A 19,913-nucleotide genomic window follows, 5' to 3' on the forward strand; every position below is an offset into this window, starting at 1 on the left:
TAACGCAACGTTAACGATTTCTGAAAATCGCAAATAAAATGAAAATAATGCGTCTGCTCTCAAGCTTAGCCTTTTCTTAACAACACTGTCATCTCAGATTTTCAAAATATGCTTTTGAACCATAGAAATTGACTAATTTGTGTAAGAGTATGCAAAGCTAGCATAGCATTTTGAGTAGCATTTAGCACGCAACATTTTCACAAAAACCAGATAACCAAATAAATAAAATCATTTACCTTTGAAGAGCTTCTGATGTTTTCAATGAGGAGACTCTCAGTTACATACCAAATGCGCAGTTTTTCCTGAAAGCGTCTGTGTGTAGGAGAAATCGTTCCGTTTTCTACATTGCGTCTGGCTACCGAAACGAACCGAAAATTCAGTCACCTACAACGTAAAACCTTTTCCGGATTAACTACATAATATCGACCGAAACATGGCAAACGTTGTTTGGAATCAATCCTCAAGGTGTTTTTTCACATATCTCTTCATTGATATGCAGTGCGTGGAAGCTTGCTTTCCTCTCTATATCCCATGGAAAAATACTGGCAGGTGACTTTTGCGCACCAATTTCGGCGCAGGACACCGGGCGGACACCTGGTAAATGTGGTCTCTTATGGTCAATCTTCCAATGATCTGCCTACAAATACGTCACAATGCTGCAGACACCTTGGGGAAACGACAGAAAGGGCAGGCTCATTCCTCTCGCATTCACAGCCATATAAGGAGACAATGGAAAACAGAGCCTAAAAAATCCTGCTAATTTCCTGGATGCCGTCTCATCTTGGTTTTGCCTGAAGCTCACGTTCTAGGGCACGCACAGAAAATATCTTGGTAGTTCTGGACACGTCAGAGTGTTTTCTTTCGAATGCTATCAATTATATGCATAGTCGAGCATCTTTTTGTGACAAAATATCTTGTTTAAAACGGTAACGTTTTTCATCCAAAAATGAAATAGCGCCCCCAGAGCATAAACAGGTTAAAGTGTACTGTTAGCTAGGTAGCCAACGTTAGCTGGCTGGCTCGCTAGCTAATGTTATGTGTATGATCTGTGTAGTAATATCATTCGTATCTCAGAGCCATTGCCATTGATAGTTATAGCCTAATGTTAACTAGCTAGCTATCATTGAATCTAGTTGGTTAGCTGCCTGCTGATTCATACAGGGTAGTAACGTTATGAGTTGGGATTATCGTTAATTGCTTAGCTAGCTAGCTATATGGCTAAACAAGGTACTATTTCTCACTACCGTTTACACTTTCTGTATCTTGAGAATGTGACAAATAAATTATTTCATATAGTATTTGTTAACCAGATACGGCAATGTGAAGAACAACATGACCTGCACCAAAGTAAAACTAGGATAGAACGTTAGGCCGAAAAGACGATGTCCAAGTTCTAAAATTCTCAGTTAGAATGCCCTGCTTTTATTTCGTCACACTCACAACCGTAAGGTATTTTCCTCTAATTAGCTTGTAAATAATGATCTTGTTGTGAGTTTATTTTCCTGTAATAATTAATAAAAATTAGCTCAAGTTAAGATGTTGTCAGCTATATGATGTGGTCATTATTTGAATTCTGCAGCGGTCCCTGTAGCATACGGTCTAAACGGTGTGATTAGAACGCTTATTTAGAGTGCTTATTTAGAACGGACAGTTTTGAATGACTCAAGAATCAGCATTTGAGCTGGCCACACATGTTTTTTCAGAAACATTTTGCACGAACATAGTCCTTAAAAAGTAATGGCCAGAATGTGAGCAGTTTATTTTTTGATGACATTCACAAAAGTATCTACAGCATAACACAATCATCCAAACTGAAAAAATGTAGGCTGCATTTGTCCTAGCGCTAACTGAGGAAAGATTGACGTAAAACAAGCGGCCATATTTTTATAACTCTCGGCTGACATAAACTACAATATGAATTAGCTAATAACAATTTATATTATAATTAATCACATCACGGGTGAGCTCACCATTGGTCGAAATAATTGACTTTCTAGAAATCGAAAGTAATCCGATGATGGGTAGTTTCTGCGTGCCGCCATTCTTTTATTCTCACAGAAACCAAAGATAAGAAGACAAGATGAGTTTGGTCTGTTTATAGCATGCATGTTTAAGGGGGTGTGTCATCTACCATCATTCACATCCCACCAATCACTTCCAGAAGTTCTCAAAAAATGAATGAACCCTTACTCACCTCATTTTGTTATAAAATCTTTGGTTTGACAAACTACTATGTCACACCCAGAATGATTTGTATGTCAACAAACATGGCTCCACACATAGCTGGAATTAGCTTAGCACATCATCATCAGTACAACCTTCAAAAAAGTGTTTTACACACATAATATATGCCCATTACAATCTATGCAATAATCGGAATTCATGATTTGTAAATAGTACTTGCAAACATGTGAATAAAACAGTAAATATATCAATAATTACCACACAAAACATTTTCTGATAGTGATTTATTGATGCAAGTGAAGCGAGCCGGCAGTGAATCACGTAACCTCTCACTCGCACTCTGAGCCATTCAGTGTTGTTGTCTATGTATGTTTATGTATGTACCTAGTGAGATAAGTTGTATCATTAGCATTGTCTTTCAAAAGGACACCACTCACAAATGTGGAAATTCTGGAGATTATTTGAATTCTGACAATGAGTCAGGAATCAGATTCTGACAGTGACAGTGAGGAGCTGCCCCCCAACATTGTAACCATTGAGAACCCTGAATCTGAGGACTTGTTATCCACTGACAAAGTCCCAGGTCCCTTTGAAGATGCTGGTGGTGATGGAGGCAGACTGACAGTGGATGAAGTACAGGAATTCTGAGGTAGCTGGAAGGCCGCCAGCCATTTCACCCCTCCTGGCCCTGCTGTTTGCTTTGATGAGTCCCAGTCTGGAGTGCAATGCCCCTTTCCATTTCCATCTGAGTGCTTCAAGTTGTTTCTGACAGAGGAGTTGGTGGGAGACATAGTAGAGGAGACCAATCACTATGCCTTGGAGCTACAGGAGAAGAGAGAGCCAGGAGTGAGGGAGAAACTCGCTAAATGGGTGACAACCACAATTAGTGAAATGATATACCTTCCTGGTGACAGTCCTTCTCATGGGAATAGTAAAGAAGAACTCCCTGAGTACCGATCCAATGTTTGCAACTCCCTTCTTTGCCACCCTTTTTTCCCAAGACCACTTCCTAGGTTATACAAAATAAGAAATGTTCGCACCAGTCTGTCATCAGCATTTGGTTGTGTCTTTGTGCCATACAAGGACCTATGCATTGATGAGACCCTGATGTTATGGAAAGATAGGCTGGGAGTTCCATCAATATATACCCTCCAAAAGGCACAGGTTGGAGGTCAAGTATGGGTTGGACTAGTAACCGAAAGGTTGCAAGTTCGAATCCCCGAGCTGACAAGGTACAAATCTGTCGTGCTGCCCCTGAACAGGCAGTTAACCCACTGTTCCTAGGCCGTCATTGAAAATAAGAATTTGTTCTTAACTGACTTGCCTAGTAAAATATTAAAAATTTAAAAAATTAAATAGAAAAAAAGTTCTTTGTCATGTGCAACGTGAAGACATTATAGTTTGCACAGGGTCCACCACTGACATTCAACATTATGATGGGCTTGGGGTATCGGGTCCATGATGACCATGCTGGCTCCTCATCTCAGCAAGGGACACACTTTGTATGTGGACAATTGTCACAGCAGTCCCACACTCTTCCAGCTGCTCTCCAACAGCACAGGAGCCTGTGGCACAGTCAGGTCGAACAGGAAGGGGATTCCGGCATTCGGATGCAGGAAGATGCAGAGAGGGGAGGTGGAGTTCCAGGAGAACAGCTGGCAGTAAAATGGCATGACAAACGAGACGTCCATGTCCTCTCCACTGTCCATACAGCAACCATGTCAGCCACAGGGAAGGTGGACCACCTGACGGGAGAGAGAAAAATCAAACCAGACTATGTGCTTGACTATAACCTCAAAAAGGGGGCAGTGGATAAGGCGGACATGATAAACAGCTTTGTGGAATACACTCGGAAAAACGACCAAGATATTTTTCCATCTGATCGACACTGCCCTCAATGGCCACCAACTAACAGCTGAGATGATTACTGATCAAGGTTTTTTTTGTAATTGGAAGTACAGTACAGTTCACATACAGAAACTATTATAACATAACAAGTCACTTACGCATCCTGGTTTTGAACTAGGGTGTCTGTAGTAATGCCTCTAGCATTTAGATGCAGTGCTGTAGACCGCTACGCCACTTTGGAGTCATAAGGCCAGGGTAGCTTCAAAATACAACACAAGCTAATACTTCTCTGATGCAATTACCATTGTTTTACAGAGCTAATAGAAGAACGTAGCTAGCTACATAAGCACAATTGAATATAAAGATTATAAAATGAGTAATGTTACCTCACGTGTCCACGGTTATAAGGAATATACACAAATATGTTATAGTCCATACAAAGAGTGAGTGACAGTAGAAACGACATGACACGACATACAGAAACTTTTATAACTTAATAAGACACTTACAGTGCCTTGCGAAAGTATTCGGTCCCCTTGAACTTTGCGACCTTTTGCCACATTTCAGGCTTCAAACATAAAGATATAAAACTGTATTTTTTTGTGAAGAATCAACAACAAGTGGGACACAATCATGAAGTGGAACGATATTTATTGGATTTTTCAAACTTTTTTAACAAATCAAAAACTGAAAAATTGGGCGTGCAAAATTATTCAGCCCCTTTACTTTCAGTGCAGCAAACTCTCTCCAGAAGTTCAGTGAGGATCTCTGAATGATCCAATGTTGACCTAAATGACTAATGATGATAAATACAATCCACCTGTGTGTAATCAAGTCTCCGTATAAATGCACCTGCACTGTGATAGTCTCAGAGGTCCGTTAAAAGCGCAGGTCCGTTAAAAGCGCAGTTTGAGATATTTGGAACTCACATATGAAAAGGTTAACGTTAGCTCACCAGCTAACAAGCTAGAAACTAATCAAAACATTGTTTAGAAAGTTGCTTTTGGTTGCCTGGATTGCTAGATTGACATATATTGAATTCCTTTTTAAACGAATGGGTTTATTGGTGTTAAAATACACCAGTTATGCTATTTTGGACCACAAGGCTGCTGATGTCATGCATGTTAATCCTTAAAGAGATGTGTGGGGCAAATGCTTAAGCAGACAAGATTTGGCTAATATTGGCTAATATTGTCACCCATCAGACTATTCTTGATTTAATCTTGTCTTCACACTAAATAAAATATGTGTGAAATTGGTTTTGATTTAGAATGGACCACTATCATGGAAATGGGCAACAGGGGCAGAGAAAAAGACATGGCATCTATACACTTAAATCGCGAAAGCAGTACGCTTTTCCCTGTGGTTTATTTTCATGCCAGGCAGGGAGGCTAAACTCCTGTTTGAAATATAGGCATTGTGATTAATAAAATGAAAGATGAAAAATGTATATAGTAGACCTAGCCTGTAGAAAGCTGGTCCTCCTATTTTTACTACAGGCCGTCACTCTGTTTTCCTGGTCAAATGCATAGCCTATTGAAATGTTGCGCAACATGAGCTCATGGGCTCTCATTAAAGGTTTGATTACATTTTCTAATACATTTGCAATGATGTCAGACTGATTAGAGGGACAATAGATTACTGAGTACCAGGCAGTTAGCAAGTTTGGTAGGCTACTAATGACCACCAGCAGCATCAGAGCTTGGAGAAGCCCAATTACCGTGACTAAACGGTCATGTGGAATTTGACTGCCTTCTTGACTCGTGACCACTGGTGTGGCTGTAATACGATCACCGCAATAGCCCTAGTGTCGACAAAGAAGAGCTCTCCAGTACGTGTACCAAAACGTTCAAGGGTCATTTTCTCAAAAGTGGGGTTAGAAGTTTAACAACATTCAAAGCAGAATTACTTCCCCATTGCTCCTCAACTGTAGTGTGTGATATACCATTTTCTAGCTCTGAGTCTCTACTTTTATCCAATGTAAAAATACAAAATAAATCAATTTTGCTACATAAGACCGAATCGAGCCAGTCGGTCATATATAATATTTCAAATTGATATTGAAGTCTTGGCAAAGCGAGTCAATCCAAAACAACACACTACAGTGTTCTCCAGAACTCTTAAGACTGACCATCTTCTCTTTGGGCCTTGTAGGATATACCCTCTATCTCAGTCTATTTTCTGCATGGTTACACAGAACACATAGTAAATGTGGTGTGTGTTTGTGCATATGTTTGGGAGAGAACAGCCTGTAACAGCCACGACCCTAACCCCATGTTTTAACAACCTTACCTCTGCTCCTCCAGAGCGGTATTGAGATGATTTGAGGAGACACCAGCAGACTCACGTTTCACTGCAGCTTATCATTTAGAACATATCACTCCTGGAATGGCTTCCCACTGCAGAATAGTACCCCATATTTTATAAAGAATGACAGAGAGAGAGAGTGGTCCCTCTTCATGTTACAATGTGAGGTTAAACAGCCCGGAGGTGCTGGTGTTGCCTGTTTCATGTCTGTGGCAGTGGAGAGGAGTGTGTGTCAGAGTGTGTGAGAGTTCATCTGAGTCTGCCACCCCAGGGAAATCAGTTTTATCAAAGCTGGGTGATAGTGTCCCTTTGCTTCTGCTGCAATATGCTTCTGGTTAGTCTCACCGACTCACTGCAGTGTCTGAAACCACATACTCTGACACCAATGTATCTGTTGATGGAGTGACTTGTATTTCACTTCAGTCTATTGTTTGTGCACAGTATGAGTTGATTCTGTATGGGTTCAACCTTTGTGTGTGGTTAGAGTATACTGTATGAGTTGATCCTCTCTCTCAACTCTATATCTGACATGGTACAGGCGTCCCCATTTTATTTTTTATTTGTTTAATTTATACTTTATTTAACTAAGTAATTCAGTTAAGAACAAATTCTTTATTTACAATGACGGCCTACCCCTGCCAAACCCGGCCTACCCCGGCCTACCCCGGCCAAACCCGGATGACGCTGGGCCGATTGTGAGCCGCACTATGGGACTCCCAATCACGGCCGGTTGTGATACAGCCTGGAATCGAACCAAATCAAGTCAATCAAATGTTATTAGTCACATGCACCGAATACAACAAGTGTAGTAGACCTTACAGTGAAATGTTTACTTACAAACCCCTAAATAACAATGCAGTTACATTTTTGGGGGATAAGAATAAGAAAAAAAAGTAACAAGTACTTAAAGAGCAGCAGTAAAATAACAGTAGAGAGACTATATACAGGAGGTACTGGTACAGAGTCAATGTGCGGGGGCACCGGTTAGTTGAGGTAATATGTACAGTGGGGAGAACAAGTATTTGATACACTGCTGATTTTGCAGTTTTTCCTACTTACAAAGCATGTAGAGGTCTGTAATTTTTTATCATAGTGTACCTATAGGTACACTTCAACTGTGAGAGACTGAATGTAAAACAAAAATCCAGAAAATCACATTGTTTGATTTTTAAGTAATTAATTTGCATTTTATTGCCTGACATAAGTATTTGATCACCTACCAACCAGTAAGAGTTCCGGCTCTCACAGACCTGTTAGTTTTTCTTTAAGAATCCCTCCTGTTCTCCACTCATTACCTGTATTAACTGCACCTGTTTGAACTCATTGCCTGTATAAAAGACACCTGTCCACACACTCAATCAAACAGACTCCAACCTCTCCACAATGGCCAAGACCAGAGAGCTGTGTAAGGACATCAGGGATAAAATTGTAGACCTGCACAAGGCTGGGATGGGCTACAGGGCAATAGGCAAGCAGCTTGGTGAGAAGGCAACAAGATGATGGTCAATCACCCTCGGTCTGGGGCTCCATGCAAGATCTCACCCCGTGGGGCATCTATGATCATGAGGAAGGTGAGGGATCAGCCCAGCACTACACGGCAGGATCTGGTCAATGACCTGAAGCGAGCAGGGACCACAGTCTCAAAGAAAACCATTAGTAACACACTATGCCGTCAAGGTCCCCCTGTTCAGCGCATGTCCAGGCCGTCTGAAGTTTGCCAATGACCATCTGGATGATCCAGAGGAGGAATGGGAGAAGGTCATGTGGTCTGATGAGACAAAAAATAGAAAAATAGAATAGAAAAAAAACTCCACTCACCGATGAACATCAAGTCTGTTGGAGATACTTTTGTAAACCTTTCCAGTTTTATGCAGGTCAACAATTCTTAACTTTTTATGGCTGCAGGGGCAGTATAGATTAGCTTGGATGAAAAGGTGCCCATTGTAAATGGCCAGCTCCTCAGTCTCAGTTGCTAATATATGCATATTATTATTAGTATTGGATAGAAAACTCTAAAGTTTCCCAAACTGTCAAAATATGGTCTGTGAGTATAACAGAACTGATATTGCAGGCAAAACCCTGAAAAAATCAAAACAGGAAGTGACCTCTATTTTGAAAACTCCATGTTCCATAGTCTCCCTTTGATGGATTTAAAGGGATATGAACCAGATTCATTTTCCTATCGCTTCCTCAAGGTGTCAACAGTTTTCAGACATAGTTTCATGCTTTTATTTTGAAAAATGAGCCAGAACGATAACATCGCGTCAGGTGGTCACATGAGTTTTGCTCGCGCAAAAGAGTTTGGATAGGAATTGCTTTTCCCTCTCCTACTGTGAAAGACATTTGCGGTTGAAATATTATTGATTATATATTTTAAAAACAACCTGAGGATTGATTATAAAAAACATTTGACATGTTTCTGTGGACATTATGAAAACTATTTGGAATTTTCTGCGTTGTCGTGACCGCTCATTCCTGTGGATTTCTGAACATAGCGCGCCAAACAAACTGAGGTATTTTGGATATAAAAATAATCTTTATGGAACAAAAGGAACATTTGAGTGAGTGAAAACATCCGAAGATCATCGAAGGTAAACGATTAATTTGATTGATTTTCTGATTTTCGTGACCAAGCTACCTGATGCTAAGTGTACTTAATGTTTTGTCGTGCGATCGATAAACTTACACAAACACTTGGATTGCTTTCGCAGTAAATCATATTTTCAAAATCTGACACTACATGTGGATTAACAAAAGGCTAAACTGTGTTTTGCTATATTGCACTTGTGATTTCATGACTATAAATATTTTTTGTAATATTTATTGAATGTAGCGCTATGCTATTCAGCGGTTGTTGATGACACTTATCCCGTTAGTGGGATTGCAGCCATAACAAGTTAATCGTAGGTCTTATTAGATCTCTTTTATTTGAGGTATGGTTCACATGTGGCAATACTTCATGTGAATAGCAAAATCATATTTTGTGAGTGTTTTTTATATTGCAGGGCAGCTCTAGCCAACATCTCAAAATCTCGTCTCATTGATTGGACTCCAGATTAGCTGTTATTATGTGGGTATTTTTTGCTTTTTTTGTAACTTATTTTGCACATAATGTTTCTGCAACCGTATCTTCCGGAAAAAAAGAGCTTCTGGATATCAGGACAGCGATCACTCACCTCAGATTAGACAAAGAGCTTCTGGATATCAGGACAGCGATCACTCACCTCGGATTAGACAAAGAGCTTCTGGATATCAGGACAGCGATCACTCACCTCGGATTAGACAAAGAGCTTCTGGATATCAGGACAGCGATCACTCACCTCGGATTAGACAAAGAGCTTCTGGATATCAGGACAGCGATCACTAACCTCGGATTAGACAAAGAGCTTCTGGATATCAGGACAGCGATCACTCACCTCGGATTAGACAAAGAGCTTCTGGATATCAGGACAGCGATCACTCACCTCGGATTAGACAAAGAGCTTCTGGATATCAGGACAGCGATCACTCACCTCGGATTAGACAAAGAGCTTCTGGATATCAGGACAGCGATCACTCACCTCGGATTAGACAAAGCTTTTTTCTACAACAAGGAGGACGCACAAGACATTCTCCAAACACCCCACAGAACCGACATCCCCGTTATTTGCAAGAGGAAGCGACGCAGGTACAGAGGACAAAGAGCCGGATGCCTTGTCAGGACCCGGAGAAGACGAATGGGGAAGCTGCCGTTACCGTCAATACTACTCGCCAACGTGCAATCATTGGACAATAAATTAGACGAGGTACGATCACGAATATCCTACCAACGGGACATCAAAAACAGTAATATCCTATGTTTCACGGAATTGTGGCTGAATGACGACATGGATATTCAGCTAGCGGGATATATGCTGCACCGGCAAGATAGAACAGCACACTCCGGTTAGACGAGGGGGGGGGGGGTCTAAGGTTGTCTCTAGATTTTGCTCGCCTGAAGTAGAGTATATTGTGATAATTGCAGGCCACACTACTTGCCTAGAGAGTTTTCAGCTATACTTTTCATGGCTGTTTATTTACCACCACAGACAGATGCTGGCACTAAGACACACTCAGTCAGCTGTACAAAGAAATAAGCAAACAGGAAACCACTCACCTAGCGGTGGCGATCCTAGTGGCCGGAGACTTCAATGCAGGGAAACTGAAATCTGTTCTACCACATTTCTATCAACATGTTAAATGTGCAACCAGAGGGCAAACAATTCTAGATCACCTGTACTCTACACACAGAGACGCGTGCAAAGCTCTCCCTCACCCTCCATTTTGTAAATCCGACCACAACTCTATCCTCCTGACTCTGTCTATGAAAAAGCGGTCAGATTAAGCAAATGCTAAACTACAGGACTTATTTGCTAGCACAGACTAGAACATGTTCCGGGATTCTTCCAATGGCATTGAGGAGTACACCACATCAGTCACTGGCTTTATCAATAAGTGCATCGAGGATGTCGTCCCCACAGTGACTGTACATACATACCCCAACCAGAAGCCATGGTTTACAAGCAACATTTGCACGTAGCTAAAGGGTAGAGCTGCCTCTTTTAAGGTGCGGGACTCTAACCCGGAAGCTTACAAGGAATCCTGCTATGCCCTGCGATGAACCATCAAACAGGCAAAGGGTCAGTACAGGGTTAAGGTTGAATCATACTACACTGGCTCCAAAGCTCGTCTTATGGGGCAGGGCTTGCAAACTATTACTGACTACAAAAGGAAGCACAGCCGCGAGCTGCCCAGTGACACAAGGATTCTCAACAGTTTTTACCCCCAAGCCATAAGACTGCTCAACAGGTCATCAAATGGCTACCCAGACTATTTGCATTGTGTGCCTCACCCAACCCCTCTTTTTGCGCTGCTGCTACTCTCTGTTTATCATATATGCATAGTCACTTTAACTATACATTCATGTACATACTACCTCAATTGGGCCGACCAACCAGTGCTCCCGCACATTGGCTAACCAGGCTATCTGCATTGTGTCCCACAACCCACCACCCGCCAACCCCTCTTTTACGCACGCTACTGCTACTCTCTGTTCATCATATATGCATAGTCACTCTAACCATACCTACATCTACATACTCTCTCAATCAGCCTGACTAACCGGTGTCTGTATGTAACCTCACTACTTTTATAGCCTCGCTACTGTATATAGCCTGTCTTTTCACTGTCGTTTTATTTCTTTACTTACCTATTGTTCACCTAATACTTTTTTCCACTATTGGTTAGAGCCTGTAAGTAAGCATTTCACTGTAAGGTCTACTACACCTGTTCTATACGGCGCACGTGACAAATAAACTTTGATTTGATAAAAATAATAATTTGTGTGTTATTAGTTTAAGCACATTGTGTTTGTCTATTGTTGTGACTTAGAGGAAGATCACATCACATTTCTTGACCAATTTATGCAGAAATCCAGGTATTTCCAATAGGTTCACATAGTGTTTCTTGCAACTGTACAGCATGGTCAACCAAGTTAAAACTTCTTGAAACTCCCCATCCCGGATCCGGGTTTGTGACTAAAGCCTCAGGCTCATTAGCATAATGCAACGTTAACGATTTCTGAAAATCGCAAATAAAATGAAAATAATGCGTCTGCTCTCAAGCTTAGCCTTTTCTTAACAACACTGTCATCTCAGATTTTCAAAATATGCTTTTGAACCATAGAAATTGACTAATTTGTGTAAGAGTATGCAAAGCTAGCATAGCATTTTGAGTAGCATTTAGCACGCAACATTTTCACAAAAACCAGATAACCAAATAAATAAAATAATTTACCTTTGAAGAGCTTCTGATGTTTTCAATGAGGAGACTCTCAGTTACATACCAAATGCGCAGTTTTTCCTGAAAGCGTCTGTGTGTAGGAGAAATCGTTCCGTTTTCTACATTGCGTCTGGCTACCGAAACGAACCGAAAATTCAGTCACCTACAACGTAAAACTTTTTCCGGATTAACTACATAATATCGACCGAAACATGGCAAACGTTGTTTGGAATCAATCCTCAAGGTGTTTTTTTCACATATCTCTTCATTGATATGCAGTTCGTGGAAGCTTGCTTTCCTCTCTGTATCGCATGGAAAAATACTGGCAGGTGACTTTTGCGCACCAATTTCGGCGCAGGACACCGGGCGGACACGTGGTAAATGTGGTCTCTTATGGTCAATCTTCCAATGATCTGCCCACAAATACGTAACAATGCTGCAGACACCTTGGGGAAACGACAGAAAAGGTTGACTCACTCCTCTCGCATTCACAGCCATATAAGGAGACAATGGAAAACAGAGCCTCAAAAATCCTTGTCATTTCCTGGATGCCATCTCATCTTGGTTTTGCCTGAAGCTCACGTTCTAGGGCACGCACAGAGAATATCTTGGTATTTCTGGACACGTCAGAGTGTTTTCTTTCAAATGGTGTCAATTATATGCATAGTCGAGCATCTTTTTGTGACAAAATATCTTGTTTAAAACGGGAACGTTTTTCATCCAAAAATGAAATAGCGCCCCCATAGATGTAAGAGGTTAATGTTTCCAACATTTTCAAACTAGTAAACAATTATTGATTTAGAACCACAGATAGTTACGCAAGTCACAAAAAAATCTGGAGCTGCTTACACTATTCCAGCACCATTTCAACTTTAACATTTCAACAACATCAAATTTCACATGCTTAGTCTAATACAGTGACAACTAAAAGATACCAAAAACAATTTAGTCCAATCAATGTTAGCTAAATATGATGTGGCTGTCCATGGTTCTGATTTGTGTGTGTGTGTGTGTGTGTGTGTGTGTGTGTGTGTGTGTGTGTGTGTGTGTGTGTGTGTGTGTGTGTGTGTGTGTGTGTGTGTGTGTGTGTGTGTGTGTGTGTGTGTGTGTGTGTGTGTGTGTGTGTGTGTGTGTGTGTGTGTGTGTGTGAGTGAGTGCGTTCGTGCAAGTAGAAACAGCATGTTGAGAAATGACAATGCCATCCATGTTGCCTAAACAGTCTATCACTCTGTCATACAGTACACACTTGTATTTGTTGTTGCCCTAGTCTACCTGAGCGAGCCTAACTTCATTTTGTTGGCAACATTAGCTAGTTAACATTAGCCTTCTACAACTAGCTACACATTGAACTTCCATCATCTCAGTCCAGGGGCACAATGAATGCATTTGTGTTGGATCAGAATTACCATTATAATCACTTGCTAGTACAGAGAATGAAATAAAAAGTCAAAATCCCTATCTCCATCCATGGCTAATTTAGGAAAGCGCCAATTTTAGCTAGTTAGCTAGTCACCGGAGGACAACAACAGAATGAGATGCAACAATTCAAGTTGTGTCTATCAATTCCGTATTCTTCTCAATGTGATGTGATAGGAGTGAAGATAAATCCAAACTCTCTTCCGCGCACCAGGACCATTCACAGCTGAACTCAGTTTAGCTCAACACAGATTGGCTATTACTTTATACTTTTTTTAATCAAGGGAAGCCAAACACTCGCTGGCTTCCCTTGCATTCAATTCTACAGGTGGCAACGATGTTATAGTCTTTTTGACCAGACAGCATCAGATATATGGCCTACGCATACAGAGACAGAGGGTGGCTGTTCCACTTGCTCTGATGCTTTCTCTGGTGAGAAGCATTCAGCCTCTTGCAAATTGTGGGAAAATTATCAAAACACAGAGGGACAAAATATACATTGTTTTATATATTTTTTTATTGGTACAATTTTTTGAGAAGCTTGGCTCCCCTTGGCATCCATAAATACACAACACTGGAGTTAGATGAAGCTCAGGGAAAGGTTAGACACGAGGAGCTCCACCCAATCTGTCAATTCTTTCTGTGTGCTCATCAGCAGCAGCCACACCTTCATCATAGTCTTTATTTCCTACTTTTTTCCTGCTGAAAGATTCCTGACCAGAGGGCTAAATTAAATTACACTCCAACTGATAGGTTGTCCACACTACACATCCATTCTGCTATACAACATCATATTGCTTTAGTGGCCTGCGGTGTCTCTCTAAGTGATTCCAGCTTCTCTGGCCACTGCTGCGGATATTAATGTCATCCACCATGACTTGATTTCCCAATGCTTAAATATCCAGATTCAACATCTGTAACCAAAGGGAATGCTTGTTGATTGATTGGATAGCGTAAATAGTTCAAAGAGAAAGAATAGGTCATTATGATAATACGCCTGTTATTTATGGCCTCCTCATCAGCAGCAGAAACACCTTCATCATAGTCATCATCAACACCAGCAGCTGCTGCTTTTTCCTTTCGGTAGGTCTCTGAAATGCAGTTAGTTCATGAGTAGCGTACATCATCATCAAAATCCCCACCATATCACCTCCATCAGTATAAAAATGTGTTATACATCTGTCTTAATTTCAGATTGTCATACAGCACAAACGGCCAACACAGGGGTAACTACTGTTCAGTAACTACTGTACAACGCTACAGACCTATTACATAGCATTTCACTGTAAGGTCTACACCTGTCGTATTCGGCGCATGTGACAAATAAGATTTGATTTGATATAGACATTTTCAACTATACAGTATACCATTTAGCATAATCTCAGTCAACCCAGAACTAAAGTCTTGCATAATTGGTCAGCTGCTAAATTACGTTCTGGGTTCATAAGTTTTAAGAGAAGAGATTAAGAGATGCTAGAACGAGGAGCGGAACCGAAACGAGGAGCTCCGTCCTCTCTCTTCACAAGTTACAGGCCATTCTATGGGCTGTATGCCCTCTCCCCTTCAGAAATTTGAAAAATGCTATTTGTCCAAGTAACCAGGTGCAAAAAATATTGCTGCTCGTTATCAATTGGTGTCCATAGTATAAAGACAAATCTATGGTCCCATTTATGTTTACGTAGTCTCTCCATGAGAGATTATATTGCTTCCAGTCCTGTTTTGTAGATGTTGCCGAGGGGATATTTTCTAGCATGAAAGAAGCAGATAAATAGGAGTGATGTTGTTTAACTTTTATTCCTCTGAATTGATAGCGATTAATAGGTGTTTGTTTGTAGAAAACAACAACCAGAATGCCATTGAGAACCTGTAAATTGGACCGGTTCAGCTTTCTGACTTGATGAGTGGAATGTTTGCTACGCGCCAACCTGCTCAGAGAGAGGGCATGGTGTGTGTGTACTAGTGTGTGGTAATAGCCACAATGAAGGATGCTCTAGAAAAAATATATATATTTTCTTTCAGGAACACATAGAGATTTACCAGACAAATGATAGAAGAGAGGCAGAGTCAGTGGCTTTAACAAGATGGGGGATGTGGTGTGTGTGTGTGTGGCAGGACAGTGTTGTATATTGTGAACGGTATAATCATAAAGAAATATGACATGATATATTGTGTGGTTAGGGATAGGAAATATGGACAATAAATATGGTTCGGGATATCATGTGTAGTTTACCACTTATTTTTGGGACATTCCTAATAATGTAATCACATTTTTCATTTTCATTTTTCATATTAGTATTATATTCATTACTATGGACAGCGGAACTCAAAGCAACCACCATAATTTAGACTGAGTTTGATAATGAATAGTTATTTTGGCTCTCATAACATTCTATAACCCCAGGACCTAAGGGAGAAAAGGATGAAAATACGTCTGCAGAGCATTGATTGATTCACTATCTGGTCCGTAGATGAAGATTAAGATGTCAAATGATATTCTGTCAGAGAAACGCCTGTTAATGGTGTTTTCGCCCTCCGAGTTCAATGCGGGCGAGGGCTTGATTTGTTGTATCTCTTATAAATTTACAAAGAGGAGACAGAGTTCTGCTGTCAGGTGCTTCAACAACACAAACAGGTTAATCAACTCTTGCAGGTCGCTGGGAATAAACCCAAATCAAGACCATAATTCTTCATTTTTCAATTTTTTTGCTCTCAGCCGCAGCTCTCTAGGAGAGCAGTTTAGAAGAGCTAAATTGCCCATCAGGTAATGGAGAGAGACAGAGAGAAAGATATAGAGAGGGAGGGAGAGAGAGAAGGAGAGAGGGAAAGAGAGAGGGAGAGTGGGAGAGAGAGGGAAAGAGAGAGGGAGGGAGAGAGTGAGTGAGGGTGGTAGAGAGGGATAGAGAGAGTGAAAGAGAGGGAGAGAGGGAGAAAGAGTGAGGAAGAGAGGGGGGAAAAGAGAGGGAGAGAGTGTGAAAGAGAGGGAAAGTGAGAGAGAGAGGGAGAGCGGGAGAGAGAGGGAAAGAGAGAGGGAGAGAGGGGGGGAGAGAGTGAGTGAGGGTGGGAGAGAGGGATAGAGAGAGGGAAAGAGAGGGAGAGAGAGAGAGAGAGGGATAGAGAGAGGGAGTGTGAGGGAAAGAGAGAGAGAGAGAGAGAGAGAGAGGGGGAAAGTGAGCGAGAGAGGGGGAAAGAGGGAGAGAGGGGGAAAGAGCGAGGAAGAGAGGGTGAAAAAGAGAGGGGGAGAGAGAAAGGGAGAGAGAGGGATAGAGAGAGGGAGTGTGAGAGTGAGAGTCACAACATCATTATCTCCTACTGTATCTGGGCCAAAACCTGCTTCTTTACCCTTTTTTCTTCCCTTGCTTCTTTTCTTCCTAGAAACAAGAGAGAGAAAGAGGGAACTCAGATGCAAAATGTACCCCTCCCAGGAAAATGCAGGAAGCCATTTAATGTTGCTCACATCTGCAAGCAATTCAGCAGAATAATATATTAACTGTGAGTGAGTTACAGCCACGACGTGTCGGACGCTCTGACAGACGCTGCTAAGGAAGGGATAAAGAAGGGCACTTTGAGTGGTTCCTAGGTCAGAGTTTAGCCAGCGTTAATGGCTTAAGTGAACCCCCTCGATCACAGAACGCTGGAGGGAGCATATTTTTACAATATAAAGAATCTGTGGAACAATTCTAATCTGAGAAGAGGAGGGAGGAAAGCCAATATCAGAGAAGCGAAGGAGAGGAGAGGAAGGAGGGGAGAGGGATGAGAGAGGAGCGAGGGAGGAGAGAGGTGCGAGGGATGAGAGGAAAGGAAAAAGTGTGTCTGTTAGTCGGTGAGATGTGTGGCGAATGGGAAACTGGTTGGTGTCATAACTCAGGTTGACATTGGTCTATGTGTGTACTACGTGGGGGGAGGAGTAAGTTATGTTGCTCATATGACTTGTTGGACTACACAGAAAAATGTGATCCATCACTACTATGTTCTGTGGGCAAGGATGAAATTAGTTCTCAGGTGCTGGGTTAACAGCACAGATCAGAATAGATCTATTACAGTCTGATTGACCTGGCAAGAAGCAGGCCATGGTCAAACACATCAGCCATGCTTACAAATGTCACAATACTTTGGTACAGCACAACCTATAAAGTGAAACAAGAGACATGACTTGATCATACGTGGTAAACCAACTAATTTCGAAAGGATTGTCTTGGTTTGTCTGACGATGGATGCATGTGATTGAAGATACAGTGCATAGTTGTTCTGTCATGATTGGTTGTAAATCATATGATATTGCATTAGCATAATGCAGCTCATACAGTAGGTAGATGCACTGTCATGTGGCAGCAGGTATATTATAAAACTGAGGCATGGATGGTATATGGGTTAATATACCGTATGCATACACTGAGTGTACAAAACATTATAAGCTCCTGCTCTTTCCATGACATAGACTGACATAGGTGAATCTGTCTGAATGCTATGATCTCTTATTGATGTAACCTGTTAAATCCACTTCAATCATGAAGGGGAGGAGATAAATGAGACATGGATTGTGTATGAGAGGGTGAATGGGCAAGACAAAATATTTAAGTGCCTTTGAACGTGGTATGGAAGTAGGTGCCAGGCGCACCGGTTTGTGTCATGAACTGCAACGCTGCGGGGTTTTTCATGCTCAAGAGTTTCCCGTGTGTATCAGGAATGGTCCACCACCCAAACGACATCCAGCCAATTTGACACTTGACATTGGAATTAACATGAGCCTGCATCTCTGTGGAATGTGTTCGACACCTTGTAGAGTCCATGCCCTGACATGCCCTGACACCTTGTAGAGTCCATGCCCTGACATGCCCTGACACCTTGTAGAGTCCATGCCCTGACATGCCCTGACACCTTGTAGAGTCCATGCCCTGACATGCCCTGACACCTTGTAGAGTCCATGCCCTGACATGCCCTGACACCTTGTAGAGTCCATGCCCTGACATGCCCTGACACCTTGTAGAGTCCATGCCCTGACATGCCCTGACACCTTGTAGAGTCCATGCCCTGACATGCCCTGACACCTTGTAGAGTCCATGCCCTGACATGCCCTGACACCTTGTAGAGTCCATGCCCTGACATGCCCTGACACCTTGTAGAGTCCATGCCCTGACATGCCCTGACACCTTGTAGAGTCCATGCCCTGACATGCCCTGACACCTTGTAGAGTCCATGCCCTGACATGCCCTGACACCTTGTAGAGTCCATGCCCTGACATGCCCTGACACCTTGTAGAGTCCATGCCCTGACAAATTGAGGCTGTTCTGAAGGTGTGTTCATAAAGTTTTGTACACTCAGTCAGTGTATGTTGTTAAACTCAGGGAGGATTTATAATAGTGACAGAGATTCTGCAGTTCCATTCATAGGGTTAGAAGGAAACCTGGTAATCACTCAGGGTCATCAGCACTCATGAATGACCCAACAACATGAAATGATGAGACAGAAACCACAGTCAACACACACAAACCCTTGGACTCAAACACATTATCAGAATTTTGATAGATGGATTATTTTCCCTTCACTTCTTCACCCTCTCCTCCTCTCCTCTCCTCTCCTCTCCTCTCCGCTCCTCACATTTCATTTACCTCCAAATGTGTCACTCTTCCTATCCATGGAGACGAGCCTATTGAGCTGAGCCTGCCCTCCAGACAGCACGTTACACTCTCTCTCCCTCAAACACCACCAGAGAATGGCCGCCACCCAACTGCTCCCCTGGGGTCAGTCTCTACTGGCTGCTGCAGTCTCTACTGGCGGCTGCAGTCTCTACTGGCTGCTGCTAGGGATCCAGTCACAGAACACATCCACTAATGGCCCAGTCGTGATAATCCCTGTTTTAAAAAATGAAATGGAAACAGTTGACCAGTGAGCTGCCTGCCTGCCAGGCTGGCCAGACTTAGCTAATCAAAGGGGTAAGTTAACGAACACTTGTTGATGGGGAGGAAAAGATCTAATCAACAAACTAGCATTTGACCACCAATAAATAATATTTTTTTCTTTTTCAAAAATTCCACCAGAATCAGGAAATAAACTACACTCAACAAAAATATAAACGCAACATGTTGGTCCCCTGTTCCTGGAGCTGAAATAAAAGATCCCAGAAAATGTCCATGTGCACAAAAAGCTTATTTCTCTCAAATGTTGTGCACAAATTTGTTTACATCGCTTTTAGTGAGCATTTCTCCTTTGCCACCTGACAGGTGTGGCATATCAAGAAGCTGATTAAACAACATGATCATTACACAGGTGAACCTTGTACTGGGAACAATAAAGGCCACTCTAAAATGTGCAGTTTTATCACACAACACAATGCTACAGATGTCTCAAGTGTTGAGGGAGCA

General features: G+C 41.9%; 1 protein-coding gene across 3 annotated transcripts in view; it reads left to right on the plus strand.

Annotated features, from left to right (window-relative positions):
* The window catches only part of LOC135513830 (ephrin-A5-like), a 191,105-nt gene that overhangs the window by 153,747 nt on the left and 17,445 nt on the right, over positions 1-19,913 (plus strand). The gene's annotated exons all lie outside the window — the stretch shown is intronic.

Source organism: Oncorhynchus masou, chromosome 25 (assembly GCF_036934945.1).
Source record: "Oncorhynchus masou masou isolate Uvic2021 chromosome 25, UVic_Omas_1.1, whole genome shotgun sequence".
NCBI lineage: Eukaryota > Metazoa > Chordata > Actinopteri > Salmoniformes > Salmonidae > Oncorhynchus > Oncorhynchus masou.